This window comes from Capra hircus, chromosome 18, assembly GCF_001704415.2.
Source record: "Capra hircus breed San Clemente chromosome 18, ASM170441v1, whole genome shotgun sequence".
In the NCBI taxonomy this organism is placed as follows: domain Eukaryota; kingdom Metazoa; phylum Chordata; class Mammalia; order Artiodactyla; family Bovidae; genus Capra; species Capra hircus.
In genome coordinates this window covers 47,439,101-47,461,335 of record NC_030825.1, presented here as the reverse complement: position 1 = coordinate 47,461,335, position 22,235 = coordinate 47,439,101, and the positions used below count along the sequence as shown (strand labels likewise).

General features: G+C 43.8%; 1 pseudogene; it reads right to left on the bottom strand.

The window, feature by feature from the left end:
- LOC102174239 lies at positions 4,396–21,278 on the bottom strand (annotated as a pseudogene).

Sequence of the window (22,235 nt, the reverse complement as noted above, 5' to 3'; positions counted from 1 at the left end):
TGCAGCCCAGCCCATCTCTTGATCCATAGCATAGTTCCTAACTGGACATTCCTCCTCCCAGGTGTTGTTTCAGTTCAGTTCAGTCACTCAGTCAATTCTGACTCTTTGCAATCCCATGGACCACAGCATGCCAGGCTTCCCTGTCCATCACCAACTCCCAGAGCTTACTCAACCTTGTGTTCATTGAGTCGGTGATGCCATCCAACCATCTCATCATCTGTCACCACCTTTTCCATCAGCCTTCAGTCTTTCCCAGCATCAGGGTCTTTTCTAAGGAGTCAGTTCTTCGCATCAGGTGGCCAAAGTTCTGGAGTTTCAGCTTCAGCATCAGACCTTTCAATGAATATTCAGGACTGATTTCCTTTAGGATGGACTAGTTGGATCTCCTTGGAGTCCAAAGGACTCAAAAGTCTTCTCCAACACCACAGTTCAAAAGCATCAATTCTTCAGTGCTCAGCTTTCTTTAAAGTCCAACTCTCACATCCATACATGACTACTGGAAAAACCATAGCTTTGACTAGACGGACCCTTTTTGGCAAAGTAATGTCTCTGCTTTTTAATATGCTGTATAGGTTGGTCACAACTTTTCTTCCAAGGAGAGAGTGTCTTTTAATTTCATGGCTGCAGTCACCATCTCCAGTGATTTTGGAGCCCCCCAAAATAAAGTCTGTCACTGTTTCCATTGTTTTTCCATCTATTTGCCATGAAGTGATGGGACTGGATGCCATGATCTTAGTTTTCTGAATGTTGAATTTTAAGTCAACTTTTTCTTCTCCTCTTTCACTTTCATCAAGAGGCTCTTTAGTTATTTTTTGCTTTCTGCCATAAGGGTGGTGTCATCTGCATATCTGAGGTTATTGATATTTCTCCCAGCAATCTTGATTCCAGCTTGTGCTTCTTCCAGTCCAGCATTTCTCATGATGTACTCTGCATAGAAGTTAAATAAGCAGGGGGACAGTATACAGCCTTGACGGACTCCTTTCCCGATTTAGAACCAGTCTGTTGTTCCATGTCCAGTTCTAACTGTTGCTTCTTGACCAGCATACAGATTTCTCAGGAGGCAGATCAGGTTGGTCTGGTATTCCCATCTCTTGAAGAGTTTTCCACAGTTTGTTGTGATCCACACAGTCAAAGGTTTTGGCATAGTCAATAAAGCAGAAGTAGATGTTTTTCTGGAACTCTCTTGCTCTTTTTATGATCCAGTAGATGTTGGCAATTTGGACTCTGGTTCTTCTGCCTTTTCTGAATCCAGCTTGGACATCTGGAAGTTCACAGTTCATGTACTGTTGAAGCCTGACTTGGAGAATTTTGAGCATTACTTTGCTAGCGTGTGAGATGAGTGCAATTGTGTGGTAGTCTGAACATTTTTTGGCATTGCCTTTCTTTGGGATTGGAATGAAAACTGACCTTTTCCAGTCCTGTGGCCACTGCTGAGTTTTCCCAATTTGCTGGCATATTGAATGCAGCACTTTCACAGCATCATCTTTTAGGATTTGAAATAGCTCAACTGGAATTCCATCACCTCCTCTAGCTTTGATCATAGGGATGCTTCCTAAGGCCCACTTGACTTCACATTCCAGGATGTCTGGCTCTAGGTGAGTGGTCACACCATTGTGGTTATCTGGCTCATGAAGATCTTTTTTGTATAGTTCTTCTGTGTATTCTTGCCACCTCTTCTTAATATCTTCTGCTTCTGTTAGGTCCATACCATTTCTGTCCTTCATTGTGCTCATCTTTGCATGAAATGTTCCCTTGGTATTTCTAATTTTCTTGATGAGACCTCTAGCCTTTCCTATCCCATTGTTTTCCTCTATTTCTTTGCACTGGTCACTGAGGAAGGCTTTCTTATCTCTCCTTGCTGTTCTTTGGAACTCTGCTTTCAAATGGGTATATCCTTCCTTTCCTCCTTTGCCTTTCGCGTCTTTTCTTTTCTCAGCTATTTGTAAGGCCTTCTCGAACAACTCTTTTGCCTTTTTGCATTTCTTTTTCTTGATCCCTGCCTCCTGTACAATGTCCCAAGCCTCTGTCCATAGTTCTTTAGGCACTCTGTCTATCAGATCTAATCCCTTGAATCTATTTGTCATTTCTACTGTATAATCATAAGGGATTTGATTTAGGTCATACCTGAATGGTCTAGTGGTTTTCCCTGCTTTCTTCAATTTCAGTCTGAATTTGGCAATAAGGAGTTCATGATCTGAGCCACGGTCAGCTCCCGGTCTTGTTTTTGCTGACTGTATAGAGCTTCTCCATCTTTGACTGCAAAGGATATAGTCAATCCGATTTTCGTATTGACCATCTGGTGATGTCCATGTGTAGAGTCTTCTCTTTTGTTCTTGGAAGAGGGTGTTTGCTATGACCAGTGCATTCTCTTGGCAAAACTGTATTAGCCTTTGCCCTGCTTTATTCTGTACTTCAAGGCCAAATTTGCCTGTTACTCCAGGTGTTTCTTGACTTCCTACTTTTGCAAGATCGACAAGTCATGGTGGAGAGTTCTGACAAAACGTGATGCACTGGAAAAGGGAATGGCAAACCACTTCAGTATTCTTGCCTTGAGTATCCCATGAACAGTATGAAAAGGCAGAAAGATAGGACACTGAAAGATGAACTCCCCAGATTCATAGGTGCCCAATACGATACCAGAGATCAGTAGAGAACTAACTCCAGAAAGATTGAAGAGACAGAGCCAAAGTAAAAACAATGCCCAGCTGTGGATGTGACTGGTGATGGAAGTCAAGTCTGATGCTGTAAACAGCAATATTGCATAGAAACCTGAAAATGTTAGGTCCATGAATCAAGGCAAATTGGAAGTGGTCAAACAGGAAATGGCTAGAGTGAACATTGACATTTTAGGAATCAGCAAACTAAAATGGATTGGAATGGGTGAGTTTAACTCAGATGACCATTATTTCTACTACTGTGGGCAAGAATCCCTTAGAAGAAATGGAGTAGCCACCATAGTAAACAAAAGAGTCCGAAATGCAGCACTTGGATGCAATCTCAAAAATGACAGAATGATCTCTTTGTTTTCAAGGCAAACCATTCAATATCACAGTAATCCAAGTCTATGCCCCAATCAGTAATGCTGAAGAAGCTGAAGTTAAATGGTTATATGAAGACCTACAAGACCTTCTAGAACTAACACCCAGAAAAGATGTCCTTTTCATTACAGGGGACTGGAATGCAAAAGTAGGAAGTCAAGAGATACCTGGAGGTATTGTTTAAACACATCAAAATAGCTAAACTCAGGTAATTCTGATACCCAATTGCAGGTTGGGAATCACTGTTCTTCAAGATGAGTGCTAAAAACTTCCCTGATGGTCCAGTGGTTAAGAATCAAGGGATGCAGTTTTGATCCCTGGTCGGGGAACTAAGATCCCACATGTCACAGGGCAAATAAGACCTGATGCAGCCAAATAAATAACAAATAAATATTTACAAAGATGAATGTTAGATTTCTTACAGTGATACCCAGGGCCTCCATCATCTCCCGTTATATAGGTTCTGATTTGGCCCCAGCCTCATCTCTCTGCCTTTAGACTTTAGGGATTCACCAAAACAGTCTCTAAGTGGTTTATCACCTATGTACCCTAGGTGACCTCCTGACTTTTAAGGCGCATCCCTGGGGTTATGGCCAATGGAGTCCACTCTCTCTCCGACTGGGAGAGGTACCTGCCTCAGGGCCCAGTAATGGCCTGGGCCCCCACATTCACTGCATTTCAGGAGCCTGTGTCTGTGAGGCCTCCCAATAGCACCTGCTTCCAGCCTGGCCCTTGTGAATGGTCAAGGGAGCCATTTACTGAATAGTGGAAGGCAGTTTTATACTAAGATTCCCAAAGAGCTATACCTCCCTATTCATACTCGTGTAATCCTCTCTCCTTGAATCTGCCTTGGATGTGTGACTCGCTTTAACCAATAGAGTATGAAAGAAGTCACTGCTCCCTGCAGCCAGTTCTGGCCTAAACGTTAAGATTGGGAGCTTTTGCTTTTGTGTACTCAGGAGCTCTGAGCTCCACAGTGGGGAGACCACATGGAAAGGCCACGTGGAGACCTAAGGAAGCCAGGTGACAGTGAGAATAGATGCCCCTGATATATGACCCCAGTGCAGCTGTTCAAGTTATCCCTTAGCCATTTGAGCTTTTCCCAAAGCAGCAGGGTCACAAGTGAAGAAGCCCCTTGGATGTTCTTTTCCTCTTGGGTGTCCTAGCCAGAGCTGACACCATGTCAAACGGAGACAAACTATCTCTGCTGCATCCTTTTGAAATTCTTGAAATGCAGGACAGTGAGCAAATAAAGTTGCTTTCTTTTTTTTTTTAATGGCGAAAATCAGGGTGTTTTATTGATAATGGTAACATACATGACTTCATGGTTAGGTAGGCGGGGCTATAAGGCCTGAGCCTAGGCTTCGTGCTTCTCCTTGGGCTTCCTGGGGACAAACTTCTGCAGTTTCTTCCACGTGCCTTTATTCATCTCCTTAAACTCGTCCAACATATCTGTGGACAGGATCAGTTTGTACTCTTCCAAAGACAGGCCACCGAAGCTTTTGTCTCTGGGGTGAGGGTACTTATGTTTGCAGTAGTTTGAATGGAGCCAGGCTAAGCTCTTGCACACCTGACTACAGGCCGCAGGCTCTGCAATCTGGGTGTTCTTTCCCTCCTGAAAGGCCTGTGCTACCCACTGCCACAAATAAGTGCCCAAGTTCCTGTCTGTCTGGCCTCGTCCCCGGCCATTCCTCACAGAGCTTAAGAAAAAGCCCTTAGCGGCTGGCTGCAGATTTAGGCCTCGCTTGACTCTGCTCCTGAGGGAAGAGTTGGCCCTTGGTTGTGGTTTTAAGCCATTAGTTGTGAGGAATTTCATTATGCAGCAGTGGCTACCTGATATAGGCTGAGTTAACTGTTTCCTATTTCTCCTTGGGCCTCACAGAGGAACGAGCAGAATGTTGTATCCAACATAAATACACTCACTGACCAGATCAGGGCTAGTGTATTGTATATATGCATTTATTTGCTCACTCACTCATTCATTCACTCACTCATTCATTCATTCACTCATTTATTCTTTCACTAGATATGGAGATCCTGCCATATGCCAAGCTCTGCTCTAGGTGCTGTGGATACACTGGTGACAAGACAGACAAAATCATGGAACTCATATCATATGAAGTGTGATGTCAGTGTAAGAGCAATCATCCTGTGTAATATACCAGAATGACTGGCTAAAGACAGAGTAAAGAAAGCAGGACTATTATTGAACAGAAGCATAATGTCACACCAGTTGGGTTTATGTCTCAGCCATTTGGGGGAAAATATCAATTTGGAGCCTCATCTTGCATGATAAATGAAAATAAATTCCAGATGGACTAGAGTAAAATGTGGGAAGAAAATTACACAATAAAAATCTTGAAGATGAAATAAATATTTAATAACCTCTGGGTTGAGAAAGACTTTCTGAACTTTAAGAGAGCAAATCACAGGGACTTCCCTGGTGGTCCTCTGGTTAAGACTCCATGCTTCTACTGCAGGAGGCGTGAGTTCGATCCCTGGAGATCTCGCATGCCTACCACTGGGTGTGGCTGAGAAAAAATTCCTGTTTAAAAAAGAGAGAGAGAATATATCATAAAGGAAAAGATTGACAGATTTGACTGTGTAAAAAGTTGAGTATCCCATATGTTTGAAAAGGGCATGACTAGGGACTTCCCTGGTATTCCAAAGGTAAAGGCTCCTTGCTCCCTAATGCAGTGGGTGCTGGTTCAATCCCTGGTTGGGGAACTAAGACCCCACATACCAACTAAAACAAACGAAAATAATTATTTTTAAAAAGACATGACTAAAATTGAAGTGAACTAGTAGAGAAAAATATTTGCAACAGGTATAATAGAAAAGTGATAAACATAATAAACATATTAATAAATTAACGTGGAATTAACAGGAAAAGCCAGTACCCAAAAGAAAGATGGGCAATTAATATGAAAGGACAATTCAAAGAAGAAACACGAAGAGCCAAAAAAGATAAAAGCCAAGTTTATCCCTGGTAATATTCAAATAATTTACCCTTTGAGATACTGAGAGGCAGCCCTTTGCCTGTCAAATCAGCAAAGATGTTTGAAATGTGGTTCCCTTTGGTGAGGAGAGTTCGGGGAAATGGGAGACCCTGTTCACTTTCACCACAATTGGGATGTGAAGGGGAGTGAATTTTTATAGAGAAGGATTGGGCCCCAAGTCTAAAACTTGAAAATGCTCATATCTGTTAATTCATCATTTACACTACTGGAAAGAATCTGGCAAGTGGAAAGGAGTTCACCCCTAGGATTTTTATGGCATCATTAAATTTTTTTAAATTTGTTTATTTTTGGCTGTGCTGGATCTTTGACTTCTTGCGGTGGCTTCTCTTGTTGTGGAACATGGGTTCTAGGGTGCATGGGCTTGAGTCATTGTGGTGCAGGGGGCTCAGTTCCCCTGTGGCATGTGGGATCTTAGTTCCCAGACCAGAAATTGAACCCACATTTGCTGCGTGGCAAGGTGGATTCTTAACCACTGGACCATCAGGAAAGTGTCTATGGCACCATTTTTTAATAAAGCAAAACGAACAAAACCAAATTGGGAATAATTTGACTATGACCTACTAACATTTGACAAAGGTCCGTGGGATATTAATTGGTATTTGAGAATAAAAGCCTCCTTAATAAAATGAATGTGGGAAATGCTGACTTGAATGAAGCTGAGTGAGATGCAGGAGCTTTAATTAACATGCTAGTGTCCATGATAACTGTGATAAGAAGGGCCCTCCTAGGTATTTTTTCCTAAACAAGTTTATGTATCACTTTATTTTCAGTTTTGTTGTCAACTATCAAGTCATTTCTTCCACCTCATTCTATTAGCCACCTCATGGCCCAAGACCTACTCAGATCAAGGGGTGGGGAAATAGATTTCTCCCTTTGATGGAAGTTGCTGTGAAATCAGATGGCAAAGGGCAAGGAGACAGGAAGGGGTGAAAAACTGGAGTCATTTTTGCAGTCTGCCAGAGCCCTTTCTTCATGTGTATGAGGAAAGGTAAATTACTAGCAGTTTAAAAAAATTAGTTATTTATTTATTTGAGTGTACCAGGTCTTAGTTTCGGCATGTGGATATACTTCCCTAACCAGGGATCAAACCTGGGCCCCCTGCATTGGGAGCACAGAGTCTTAGCCACTGGACCACCAGGGAAGTCCCAAATTAATAGCAGTTGTTACTTGAAGAAGTCTCCTTCCCCAAGTCTCAGTGGCTTGATACAACCTTTTTCATTTTATTTTTTCCCAGGATAGCATGATGCACTCAGTGGGGTAGAGAGACCCCATCTGGCAGCTCTGGGCTCCTTTAACTCCCCTGCTCCCGCCTCTCATCCTCTCCATCAGTGAATGTGGAAAGAGAGGAGGGGCATACTTGAGAGGTTTTGGGGATCACTCCTGGAAGTCGACACACATCTGCTCACTAGCTCTTTGGGTCACATATCCAATTGCAAGGGAGGATGGGAAATGTAGTCCAGTCCCAAAGGGGCAAAGGAGAGTAGTGTTAGTGAGCCATTAGTCTCTACAACGTGTTTAGGAACGTGCTGTATCTGAAAGTCAAGAAGGGTTATTGTGTTTATTTATTTGTTTTCTTGTATATCACCTGTCTTCCTTCTCTAGGTTGTAAGCTCCAGGAAGGCAGTTTTGTTCACCATTTCACCAACTAGGGGCCCGGTAAGCACTCAACAAATATATGTGGAATAAATGAATGAAGGCTAGAGTGAATGAAAAATTCAGCAGTTTCGCAGGATGCAACACTATGAACCAATTAAGACTGATATGTCTAAGATTCTGGGAACACGAAAAATTGTTTACATGTGAACATTTAGGTAGGGTCTAGGTTAAGTATGATAGATCCTTTGGAGGCGGAAATGGCAACCCATTCCAGTAGGTTTGCTTGGAGAACTCCATGGACAGAGGAGCCTGGAGGGCTACAGTCCAGGGGGTCGCAAAGAGTCTGACATGACTGAGGGACTCACACTTTCACTTTCAGGCTAGGTACGATAGGAGTCCATACCAGAACACAATATAACAGTAGCTTAAACAAAGGAGAACTTAATTTCTCTCTAACCAATAGAAGTATCAGTAACCTCAGATATGCAGATGACACCACCCTTATGGCAGAAAGTAAAGAACTAAAGAGCCTCTTGATGAAAGTGAAACAGGAGAGTGAAAAAGTTGGCTTAAAACTCAACATTCAGAAAACAAAGATCATGGCATCTGGTCCCATCAGTTCAGTTCAGTTCAGTTGCTCAGTCGTGTCTGACTCTTTGCGACCCCATGAATCACAGCACACCAGGCCTCCCTGTCCATCACCAACTCCCAGAGTTCACTCAGACTCACCTCACGTCCATCGAGTCAGTGATGCCATCCAGCCATCTCATCCTCGGTCATCCCCTTCTCCTCCTGTCCCCATTCCCTCCCAGTATCAGAGTCTTTTCTAATGAGTCAACTCTTCGCATGAGGTGGCCAAAGTACTGGAGTTTCAGCTTCAGCATCATTCCTTCCAAAGAAATCCCAGGGCTGATCTTCTTCAGAATGGACTGGTTGGATTTCCTTGCAGTCCAAGGGACTCTCAAGAGTCTTCTCCAACACCACAGTTCAAAAGTATCAATTCTTCAGCGCTCAGCCTTCTTCACAGTCCAACTCTCACATCCATACATGACCACAGGAAAAACCATAGCCTTGACTAGACGGACCCATCACTTCATGGCAAATAGATGGGGAAACAGTGGCTGACATTATTTTGGGGGGCTTCAAAATCACTGAAGATGGTGACTGCAGCCATGAAATCAAAAGATGCATACTCCTTGGAAGAAAAGTTATGACCAACCTAGACAGCATATTAAAAAGCAGAGACACTACTTTGCCAAAAAGGGTCCATCTAGTCAAAGCTATGTTTTTTCCAGTAGTCATGTATGGATGTGAGAGTTGGACTATAAAGAAAGCTGAGCACTGAAGAATTGATGCTTTTGAACTGTGGTGTTGGAGAAGAGTCTTGAGAGTCCCTTGGACTATAAGGAGGTCCAACCAGTCCATCCTAAAGGAGATCAGTCTTGAGTGTTCACTGGAAGGACTGATGTTGAAGCTGAAACTCCAGTACTTTGGCCACCTGATGTGAAGAGCTGACTCACTTAAAAAGACCCTGAGGCTGGGAAAGATTGAGGGCAGGAGGAGAAGGGGATGACAGAGGATAAGATGGTTGAATGGCATCACTGACTTGATGGACATGAGTTTGGGTAAACTTCAGGAGTTGGTGATGGACAGGGAGGCCTGGTGTGCTGTGGTCCACAGGGTCGCAAAGAGTCAGACACGACTGAGCAACTGAACTGAACTGAACTGAACCAATAGACCAAGCATAAACAGTCCAAGGCGTCATGGTGTCAGTATGGAGGCTTCATGGCATCAGAGAGGCAAGCTGCGTTGACCACTGGCTCTCCCATTCCTAGGGGAGTGCCCTGGCCTGAGTGGTCCAAGGTTGCTCCCACCACATCCACATTCTGTTTTTCATGTGGGAAGGGGAAAAGGAAAATGGTGACTCATCCTACGGTTCTTCTTATGCATAGGTGAATTGAGAAATAAAATCTCAGCTTTGGTGTCTAATTTATTCTGAAGGTCAACTCTTTGCTCTTTTCCCAGGGCAAAGAGCAGATGTGTAACAGTGAGGTCAGGTCCCGAATGAGCAGTCAAAGAGAATATAGCTCCTTGTTTCAGGTAAATACAAGCGGTTTGCAAAGATGGGCAGGATGCAGATTTGCATATATGATATGGTCAGAAATATATAAAAATATATTCAGTAAAATGACAGGAAGGAAAAACAACAAAATACTGTAATGAGATTGTCTCTCAGATATAGGTGAAGTGTTTTTTTTTTTAATTTTTCTTTTTGTATCTTGCTGTATTTTTCAAAAGTTTCATAATGAGCAAGCATTAAGATCTTTTAAATTTTATTTATTGTGACATATCAAACACCTATCCAAAAAAAGCCCACAAAACCCCCAAACAAAAAGCAAAAGTACAGGATAATGAATCACTGGGTGAACACTCAGGCACACACATCCACAGGGAAAAAAAAAAAAGATGTCATTGATGCATTCTAGAAAATGTTTTGTCCTATTTTATTCATAAAACTTCCTCCTTTCTGACAGGTTACCACTGTTTAGACTTGATGGAATCCTTTCCTTGGTTTTCTTAGTAGTCTTGCCACCTACATGTGCTTCTTAAACACTATAGCCTAATCTGGACTACTTTAAAACTCTGTGTAAATGGGAACCATATTGCATATACTCTTTCATATATGTTTTTCTCCTTTCACTCAACATTCTGTTTGTGAGATAAACCCATGTTGTGACAAGTATTAGTACCTACTGTGTTTATTCTACGCAGTCAAGATATTTATTCTCATTATCACATAATGTCCCATGGTGTGAATCTACTACAAAGTATGTATCCATCTTCCTCTGATGAACATTTGTGTTGATTCCCTTGAAGGGCTTTGCAAGTAGGGCAGCTATGAAGAGATTTACACAGGCTTCCTGGTGTCCATCCACCAGTCTCTTTAGGATATAGATAGAGAGGCAGCAGTTCTGAGTCACTGGGAATACCAATGCCAAATTGTTCCCAAAGTGGTTAAACCACTGCCGCTCACTCCTTCTGCAGCGTGTGGGAGTCTTGGTTGCTCCCTATCTTTTAGCAACCACACCTGGTATTGTCAGATTTTGCCATTTTTGTCATTTCTAGGTATAGAGGGGAGGGTGTCCTTTTTTGGCCTCACTGCATGGTATGTGGGATCTTAGTTTCCCCACCAGGGATGAAACCTTTGTCCCCTGCTTTGAAAGTGTGGAATCTTAACCTCCGGACCGCTCAGAAAGTCCTGAGGAGTAGGTGTTTTAATTCACATTTCCCACTGAACTTCAGAACCTATTGATACCTTTACTGCCATATAGATTTCCTCCTGTGTAAAGAGTCTGCCTAAGAGTTTTGCTCATTTTTCTTTTGGGGTTGGCTGTTTGTTTTTGAAGGAGTTACTTCTATATGCCCTACTCAAATCCTTAGTCTACATTATATGTTGGAAATATCTTCTCCCACTCTGACCATTTGGTAATGGTATCTTTTTAATGGAAAATCTCAAAACATACACAAAAGTGGAGAGAACAGTGTAATGAATTCCCGCAGACTTATCACCAGCTTCAACAATTGTCAGTGTATTTGTTGTTGTTTAGTTGCTGAGTCATGTCTGACTTTTCTGTGACCCCATGAACTGCAGCCTGCCAAGCTCCTCTGTCCATGGGATTTCCCAGACAAGAATGCTGGAGTGAGTTGCCATTTCCTTCTTCCAAGGATCTTTCCCATCCAGGGATCGAACTTACACCTCTGTATTGGCAAGCAGATTCCTTCCAACTGAGCCACCAGAGAAGCCTGTCAGTATATGCTGCTAATTCGTTTCAGTCATGTCCAACTCTGAGCGACCCCAGAGATGGCAGCCCACCAGGCTCCTCCGTCCCTGGGATTCTCCAGGCAAGAATACTGGAGTGGGTTGCCATTTCCTTCTCCAGTGCATGAAAGTGAAAAGTCAAAGTGAAGTTGCTCAGTCGTGTCCGACTCTTAGCGACCTCATGGACTGCAGCCTACCAGGCTCCCCCGTCCATGGGATTTTTTCCAGGCAAGAGTCCTGGTGTGGGGTGCCATTGCCTTCTCCGCTGTCAGTATATAGCCAATCTCATTTCCTCTCTGCTTGCACTTCTTCCCCCTTTGGTTATTTTACACAAATTCTAAAAGTCTTATTGTTTTATAAAAAAAATTTAGTAAGTATCTCTAAGCAATAAAGACCTTTTAAAATATAAATATATAACCATATCACTCTAAGACATCTTTTGATGAATACAAATTATTAACATTGATTAGCCAAATGTAACAATCTTGTCTTTTGTAGTTAGTGCTTTTTGAGTCTTGATTAAGAAATCTTAGCAGATGTTAGCTATTATATATAGAACGGATAAACAACAAGGTCCTACTGTATAGCATGGGGGAACTGTATTCAATATCTTGTGATAAACCATAATGGAAAAGAATATTTTTAAAGTATATATATAATATGTCTATGTATAACTGAATCACTTAGCTGTGCAGCAGAAATTAACACATTTCAAAACAACTATACTTCAGTTTTTAAAAATTAAAAAAGGAGAAATCTCTTCCTTGCAGTTATGCTACATTATCTTTTAAAATTTTTTTGTTTAATTTTTCAATTTGGGTCTGTGATCTACCTAAAGTTGATTATTGTGCTTAGTATGAGGTGGGAGTCTAATGTAATTTTCATCCAATTAGATAGCAAACTCAGTATATTTATTGAAAAGATCATCTTTTTCTGTTTTTTGCAGTAAAAACCTCTATCACAAGTCAGGGGGCCATATGTACATAGGTATATTTCTAGAATCTCTGCTCTAGTTCACCAATTGTTGAATTAATTTCCATTGCTTTACAAGTCTTTTAAAAAATATTTATTTTTATTTATTCATTTGATTGCACTGAGTCTCAGTTGCAGCAGTGGGATCTTTAGTTGTAGCATTTGGGATCTTGTTCCCTGGCCAAGGATCAAACCCTGGCCCCTGCATTGGGAGTATGGAGTCTTAGCCACTGGACCGCCAGAGAAGTCTGGCTTTATAAAAAGTCTTGATATTAGCTAGGGTGGAAACTATCACCTTGTTTTTCATGAAGAGTATCTTTGTTATAATTGGCTCTTTGTATTTTAGTATAAAACTTAGAATCCACCTGCAAGTTCCACAGAAAAAAGCTTTTAAAATCTAGATTATGAATGGATGGGCATACAGGTAAACCCAGGGATCGAACCCGGGTCTCCCACATTGGAGGCAGACTCTTTAACCTCTGAGCCACCAGGGAAGCCCAATTCAAGGGAAACTGCTATCCAAATCCGATAACATGGTATATCAAACCATTATCTTCCCTGGTAGCTTGGATGATAAAGCGTCTGCCTACAATGTGGGAGACCCAGTTTCGATCCTTGGGTCAGGAAGATCCCCTGGAGAAGGAAATGGCAACCCAATCCAGTATTCATGCCTGGAAAATCCCATGGACCGAGGAGCCGGGTGGGCTACAGTCCATGGGGTTGCAAAGAGTTGGACACGACTGAGCGACTTCTCTTCTCTTTACAAAGTTCCCTTATACAGGCTTTTCATACAGTTTGTTAGATTTATTACCAGTCACTTGATCATTTACGCTAATATAGATGGTTACTTTTCTCCACCTTTGTTTGGTTTATGACTGGTATGTGGCAATAAAATTGATTTTTATACATTGATTTTATATCCAGTTACCTAGCTAAGTTCTGTTTTGAATTCTAATAAATTAGTCTGTAGAGTCTTCTGAACATTCTTTAGCCAGAATCATATAATCTATTAATAATGATGCCAATAACTTTTTACTTATTTTCCTGCTTTACTTCAGAGTTAAGGTTTCCAGGACAAAATTGAACAGAAGTAATAACAACAGGCATCTTTCTTTGTCTTATTCCACACTTAGAAGGAAAACTTTTTTTTTTTTTAGAAGGAAAACTTTTAATATTTAACCATTAAATATTTAAACGCATGTGTGCTAAGTCGCTTCAGTCATGCCTGACTCTTTGTGACCCTATGGACTATAGCCCGCCAGGCTCCTCAGTCCATGGGATTCTCCAGGCAAGAATACTGGAGTGGGTTACCGTGCCCTCAGCCAGAGGATCTTCCCGACCCAGGGATCAAACCCGCATCTCTTAAGTCTCTTGCATTGGCAGGCAGGTACTTACCACTGGTGCCACCTGGGAAGCCCACATATTTTAATACTTAACCATAAGCTGTAGGTTTTTGGTAATGCTCTTCATCAAAAGATTTTTTGAAATGTTTATTTGGCCACCCCAGGTCTTGGTTGGGACACTTGGGCTCATCAGTCTTAGTTCTGTCACGTAGGATCTTTAGCTGCAGTATACGAACTCTTAGTTGTGGCATGAAGGATCTAGTTTCCTGACCAGGAATTGAATCTGGGCCCTGTGCATTGGGAGTGCAGAGTCTTAGCCACTGGACCACCAGGGAAGTCCCTCCTGGTGCATTCTTACCTTGATGACCTCCAGGTCTCAGCTTAAAATGAAGAGCTGAGGTTCAGACTCTCCAGTCTGGGTGGATCTGGGCCTTTACTTTTGCTCAAACCATCTTTTGCATGGAAGAAGGCATTTGTCCCAAAGGCATTTGAGTTTTGAACTCCTCTTTTGTTTTATTCAGAGTTTTCAATACTATTTCCTTACCCTTTTATTAGTGTGTGTGCTCAGTCATGTCTGACTCTTTGTGACCCCATGGACTGTAACCCGCCAGGCTCCTCTGTCCATGGGATTTCCCAGGAAAGAATACTGGAGTGAGCTGCCATCTCCTTCTCCAGGTGGTCTTCCCAACACAGGTGTCAAACCTGCATCTCTCGCGTCTCCTGTATCGGCAGATGGATTCTTTACCCCTGCACCACCTGGGAGGCCCTCCCTCTAATTAGTGTTTTGCTGCTTTTAATAATTTTTTACCCCATAGATTTCATCCTGCATTTTTATCTGTTCTCCAATGGAGATGGTTTTTGGTTTCTTTAGAACACCATTCCTGGCAGAAAAAGTCACATTTTTTTTTCTGCAAAATTGAATTTATTTGTTATGCTTTCTGAAATTAAAATATCTTTCCCCCCAATTATATATACTTTAAAAATCCCCTGTAAAAAAAAAAGACAACCAAGTTTTAAAAAATAAGAAAATAAAAATGATCTAAATCCCATTGCCCAGAGATATCACTGTTGACATTCACTTGACTACACATTCATCCTTCTTCCTATTCAGATATACACAGTTTTACATATATCACTTTATATAAACAGCATCATGTTGTACACACTGTTGTTTTCATATAGGTCCTTTACATTCAACCTTATTTTGTGTTTACCCTTCCCCATCTCCTATCCTGACCGAGGTCACCAGTGTTGCCAATGTTAACAGCCTGAGTGTATCCTTGGGTAGTTTTCTCCACCGTCACTCAAATATGCAAACATATATATACATACATATTTATAAGGGATTCATTTTAATCATTGTTTGCACTTGTACCACCAATAGAATCACTTCTCTGCATCTTGCTTTTCTCAGTTAAAATCCCTTCAAATCAGCTTGTAGAGTTCTAATTCATTTGTAATGACTGCATTGATGATATGGGTGAACCACAATTGATAAATCCATCAAGCATTACCTTAATTATATTTAAAAGACCTACATTTTATGAATGAAAACTCAACCACTGCGGTCTAAGATGCATGCCTACTGCCAGCGTCAGGGCCACATTCCAGCCAAGAGGAAGGGCAGAGACGGAGATTCTCACTTCTGCCTTTAGAAACACGACCTGAAGCTGCCTGCTGTGTTTCTTCCTTTATTCCATCATCCAGAAGACAGTTAGGAGGCCGCACCTGGCTCCAAAGAGACTGAGAAACATAGTCTTGGCCAGGGGACCAGATGTCTGATTCCAAATGCTATTCCAGTAGAAGGGGAAAGAACAACGTCTGCTGATGAGGGGCATTCCACCTTGCTTCCCTGGTGGCTCAGTAGTAAACAATCCGCCTGCCAATGCAGGAGACTCAAATTCGATTCCTTGGTCAGGAAGATCCCCAGGAGGAGGGAATGGTAACTCACTCCAGTATTCTTGCCTGGGAAATCCCATGGACAGCGGAGCCAGGTGGGGCTACAGTCCAAGGGGTCTCAAAGAGTCAGACACAACTGAGCAATCAAGCAGGAATGCACATAGAACTTACATAGAGTAAAATTCATCCTTTTTAAGTGTATTGTTCTATGGGTTTGACAAATACACCGTTATTGTTCAGTTGCTAAGTTGTGTCCAACTCGCAAAGAGTCAGACATGACTGAAGCCATTTAGCACGCATCCCAAATAGTATTCCATTGTATGGATGTACCACAGGTTGTCCATTCATCTGCTGAAGAACACTTGGGTTGTTTCTAGTTTGGACGTTATGACTAAAGCCACTATTCATATGGCAAACTGCTTTTTATGTGAATTTAAGTTTTCATTTCTCTTGGGTAAATACCTAGGAATGGTATTGTTGGATCATACAGTAAGAATATGTTTAACTTTATAAGAAACAACTGAACTGTTATCTAAAGTATCACTCCTATCAACACTCCTATCAAAAATGCATGAGAGTTCCAACTGTTCACATCCTTGGCAGCTCTAGATATTGTCAATTTTTTGTTGTTGTTTGCCATTCTAATAGACGTGTAGTGGTATCTCACTGTGGTTTTCCTTTTTGTTTCAACCAAAGAGTCAAACTATTATCCTACATAGGAAGGGTAAGGCAGGCTGGATAGATTGGTTCCCCTGGTATTTTGGACAATTCTCATGCTTTCTATCCCAGACGTCCAGAGTCCTCTGAACATCATCTCTATTTTTTTTTTTTTTTTTTGGCTGTCTTCTACTTTTTAGGAATTTCTTACCTTATGAATTCAATCTCCTCAGAAATCCATTTTCCCACTTTTCCTTGCAGCTGTGGTACGGGTGCGTGTCCATGCAGATTCATCCAAAATTCCATCACTTCCTCCCCTCTGATATTTGGGTGCTCATCTTTCTTCTTCGATCATGTGTGCACTAATCTCCAAATCTTCACAAACTTCACCCTGTAAACTCAGCTAGTTCAAGCAGGGCATTTGAAACTACAGAGTTGGTTGTAGTTGCAAGGTCCCCTGCCCCCTAGGGCTTCCTAGGTGGCTCTAGTGATAAAGAACTCACCTGCCAATGCCAGAGACATGAGACGCGGGTTTGATCCCTGGGTAGGGAAGATTCCCTGGAGGAGGGCATGGCAACCCACTCCAGTATTCTTGCCTGGAGAATCCCATGGACCGAGGAGCCTACAGTCTGTGGGGTCACAGAGTCGGACACAACTGAAGGGACTTAATGTACACGCATGCATAAGGTCCCCCAAAGTACCAGGGCTGTTTCGATTGTCTGCTTTGTAACAGACCATCCCAACATGTAGTGGCTTAAAACATTGTTTCTCATTATTCTATACTGTGAGCTGACGGGATGATTCTTCTGCTTCATGTGGTATTGCCTGGGGGTCATTCAAGGGGCTCTGCATTTAGCTGGTGGCTGGAAGGGCACAGAAGATCCAAGATGACTGGATCTTTTGGGGCCCTGGGCACTTCCTGTCTGCCAGGGTGCCTTGGATCTTATCCTTGTGGCCTCTCTCTCCTCATGGTATCTCATCCTCTAGGGCCTCTTTGTATGACTTCAATCTCCAGGAAGGGAGCTTGGACTTCCTTACAGCATGGCAGCTGGATTCCAGGAGAGTAAGAGCAAAAGCTGTAAGGTTTCTTACAGCCCAGGCTCAGAACTGGCACAGCATCACTTTCACTGTGTTCTAAGTCAAAGCAAGTTATGAATTTGGTTCAGATTCAAGGGGAGGGAAAATGGACTCTGTAACTTAAATATATATATATATATTTGGCTGTGATTGGTCTTAGTTGTGGCCCAAAGGATCTTTCAGTTGTGTCATGTGGGATGTAGTTCCCTGGCCAGGGATCAAACCTGGTCCCCCTGTGTTGGGAGCATGGCGGCTTAGCCACTAGACCACCATGGTAGGTTTTTAAAAAATTTTTATTTATTTTTAATTGAATAATAATTGCCTTACAATATTATGTTGATTTCTGCCATATATCAACATGAATCAGCCATAGGTGTACATATGTCCCCTCTCTCTTGAACCTTCCTGCTGCCTCCCTCCCCATCCCACCCCTCTGCATTGTCACAGAACCCTGGTTTGAGTTCCCCACCAGGGAAGTTTCTAAACATGTATTTGTTTTTGGCCATGCCACATGAGATCTTAGTTCCCTGACCAGGGATCAAACCTGTGCCCCTCACTATCCCTGCAGTGGAAGTGTGTGGAGTCCCAGCCACTGAACCATCAGAGAAGTTCCTCCTCTGTAATTCTTGATGAGAGGGGTAGTATATGCATATTGAGATGAAGAAAATCTTGGTGACTGTGTTTGGAGACTACCTACCATGGGTGGCTTAAATGAGGTAGAAGTTTCTCTCTCTCATGAGTCCAGGGCTCCTCCAGTGTGATGGGTACAGAGGTTCCTTCTATCCTGTTGCTCTTTTGTCCTTATCATGTTGTCCTCATCCACTTGTTTTAATGTGATCACTCCCTTATTGAAATTCCAGCAAATGAGAAAGTTGAAGAAGGATAGAGTATACCCTTCCATGAAAGCCATGGCCTATACATTGCTCATTCACTTCCAACATGGCCCATCAGGCGGAGTGAAGTCATGTGGCCTTTTAAATGCAAATGAAGCCAGGAGACACAGTCTTTAGTCTAGTGGCCAGAGGCCCAGAGGAAAATTCTGCATGAGGGACAGCAGGTATAAAGGCCCTGAGGTGAGAATGAGCTTGACTTACTGGAGAAACAGCAAGAAGGCCAGTATAGCTTCAGTAGGGGAAGTAAGGGGAAGAGAGGAAAGAGGAGGGGACAGAGATGGACAGGTCTTTATATAAACATATGTTTTCTTTTTTTAATTTAAAAATTTTTATTATTTATTTTGGCTGCACTAGGTGCTCGCTGAGGCACGTGAGCCCTTAGTTGGTGCGTGCAGGGTTCTTTAGTTGACGCTTGTAGACTTAGTTGCGGTATCTGGGAGTTCAATCCCTGGGTTCCCCGACCAGGGGTTGTACCCGGATGCCCGATCCCTACCAGCCTGGTTGCATTGAGAGTGCTGAGTGCTATCTGCTGGACCACCAGGCAAGTCCCTGAATATGTGTTTGCAGTTCTCTGCAGGTCTCTTCCTTTGTGGAACTGCTGGATCTATGTGTAGGTGACTATTTAAAATTTAAAAATATATGTTTTTATTTTGGGGGCAGTGTCAGGTCTTAGTTGCAACACTCAGGATATTCCATTGCAGTGTGGCAGCAGCTTAGTTGCTCCGAGGCATGTGGAATCCTAGTTCCCCAATCAGGGGTTGAACACATGCCCCTTGCACCGCAGGGCAGATTCTTAACCACCAGACCACCATAGTAGTCCCTGTGACTAAGTTTATAAGAAAATGCCAAGCTCTTTTCCAAGGTGATGGTTCTATTCCACATTTCCAATTGCTCCTCATCTCTGCTGACACTTGACAGGCTCTGTCTTTTTAATGTTCGTCACTCTAGTGGGCGTGTAGTGGTGTTTCACTGTGGTTTTAGCTTGTGTTTCCCTCATGACTAATGATGTTGAACGCTTTTTCACATGTTATTCAGCTAGTCACATCTCTTCTTTGGTGACGTGTCTGTTCAAATCCTTCGGCCATTTTAAAAAGTGAGTGATTTGCCTCACTTTTCAGAAAGCTTCCCCTGGCTGCTGGGGGGAGGGTGGACGCTGGTGGGGTTGGGAGGAATGGAAGCAGGGAGTGGGGGAAGGGACTGTGGCTTCCACAGAGGCGAGCTTGTCACAGACTCAACCCATGGCTTGTTTTTTGGGACAGTCAACTTTGACCTTCCCCAACGCTTGGGCTGCTGCCAAGAGTCTGAGACACTTTACAGATCTCGTGGGGTTTGGGGCAGCCCTGCTTCCTGGAGTTGGGCACTGCGGGGAGGGGTCTGCCCTCCATCTCTGTCTCTTCCTTCCCCCAGTGGGATGCAGACTCTGGACTGGAGACCAGCTGGCATATTAGGGTCTGTACCAGTACAGCTTTGCTTGTGCTTAGTCACTCAGTTGTGTCCAGCTCTTTGCGACCCTATGGGCTGTATGGACTGCAGCCTGCCAGGCTCTTCCGTCCATGGAATTCTCCAGGCAAGAACACTGGAGTGGGCTGCCATTTCCATTTCCGGGGAGTACAGCTGTACCTGTGGTTAAAATATTGGAATGCTTCACATTGCCACCACTTCAGCCCATTCCCTTGGAACACCTCGGACTTCCCCACATCTCAGCAACCAAAGGGGGATCCCAAGACTCCGACCCAGCCCTGCAGCCACATCTGATTGGATGGTGCCTGGGTTGTGGGGCTGTTAGACTGGGGACAGCCCGGGCCTGGCTGGAATTGGAAGAATCAGATCAGGAGGCTGAGACTGAGAGGTAGAAGGAGGATTTTTTTCTGAAGGGGAGCCCAGAGCTGGAGACATGAATTGTTTAGTCACTATGGTGTGTCCAGCTCTTTTGTGACTCCATGGACTATAGCCCGCCAGTCTCCTCTGTCCTTGGGTTTCTCTAGGCAAGAATATTGGAGTGGGTTGCCATTTGCTTCTCCAGGAGATCTTCCTGACCCAAGGATTGAACCCATGTCTGCGGATTCTTTACCACTGAGTCACCTGGGAAGCCTTGAATTGCTAGTAACAATAACAACAACGATATTGATAATGATTAACATTCACTGAGCATTTACTGTGTGCCAGACAGGCCTGATTCTCACGGACCTCACAAAATCCTCATAAGAAACTGGACCGCTGCTGCCACATCCTGGCCCCCTGCTCCCAGCCCTGCCCCCAACAGTCACGTCCCCACGTCCAGCCAGAGGGAGCCTGTTGACTCCTGAGTCAGATCAGGGCCCTCCTGGCTCAGAGCTTCCTCTGGTCGCTGACTGCCCCCGGCTCACTGGGCTGCAGCCACTTGAGATGCCTGAGCAGGCAGGCCCTGCTCACTCCAGACCTGGGGGTGGTAGCGGCGTGTTGATTCTTCTGTGACAGGACTCGGCCAGGCCTGGGCAGTGGCAGTGTTTAATAGCCAGTTCCACCTGGGGCTCGGCTGTGACCCTCTTCCGGACTCCAAATACCCACCCCCAACTCCAACAAGTCACTCAGGGTCTGTCTCATGACTGGCACCCAGTTTCCCCTTTTTCTTTCCTGAGCCCAGGCCCGGGGAACTGTGAGTGTGCCGCCTGGACGGGGCTTCCTGCCGCTGGCCCATCCCCCTGTAGCCCCTAACCTCAGGTTCCTCCTTCCCCAGCTGTGGCTCCTCTCCTGTTGCGGCTAAAAGTCCTTGTCATCTCCTGGGCGGCCTCTCTCAGTACGGGCTTCCAGCCACTTCCTCATTTGATAGGGGCAGCCCAGCCTGGCCGAGTGTCACCCATTGCCCCCACCTGCCTCACCCCAAAGCCCTAGGCCTGGGTCTGTGCTGTGTGCATCTGTGTGACTGCCTGGTCTTCTCCCTCTTTCTCTGCCTGGTCACCACTTTCTCCTTCCCTCGCCTCCATCTTGGTTCTTTTCTCTTTTTCTTCAAGGGTCAGATATCTGTCCTTGGGTCCTGGGTTCCATGTCCACATTTATTTGCTGTGTCACTTTGGACGAGTGTCTTTATCCTTCTCTAAAATGGAATAAAAGCATCTACCTCCTCAGGAGGGTGTGCTGTGCTTCATTGTTCAGTCATGTCTGACTCTTCGCGACCCCATGGACTGTAGCCCACCAGGCACCTCTGTCCATGGGGATTCTCCAGGCAAGAATACTGGAGTGGGTAGCCTATCCCTCCTCCAGGGGATCTTCCCAACCCAGGTCTCCCGCATTCCAGGTGAATTCTTTACCATCTAAGCCACCAGGGAAACTCAAGTATACTGGAGTGGGTAGCCTGTCCCTTCTCCAGGTGATCTTCCCAAGCCAGGAATCAAACCAGGGTCTCCTGAATTACAGGTGGATTCTTTACCAACTGAGCTACCAGGGAAGCTGCCTCAGAATGGTGTGCTTGGGTTTAAATGCATTAACACTTGGACAGGGTGCCTGTGCGTTACTAAAACCCGTATCCTGGTGGTCTCTTTTAATATCCTATGAACCGCCAGTCTGTGTCTGATGCAGGATACAGCATGCTTGGAGCTGGTGCACGGGGATGACCCAGAGGGATGTTGTGGGGAGGGAGGTGGGAGGGGGGTTCATGTTTGGGAACGCATGTAAGAATTAAAGACTTTAAAATTTAAAAAATTAAAAAAAATATCCTATGAACATTACAAGGTTCTGATTGTCAAATAAATATAACTGGTGCTTATAAAAAGCTGACAAGTGTCAGACCCTGTTCTAGAGATACAAATTTATTCAACCCTCACAACACCCTTCAAAGTAGGTATTATTTTACTCCTTGTTTTGCAGGTGAGGAAACTGAGGCCCAGAGAGGTTGAGTGACTTGCTCAAGGTTGTCCAGCCAGGAAGAGGCAGAGATTAGCTCC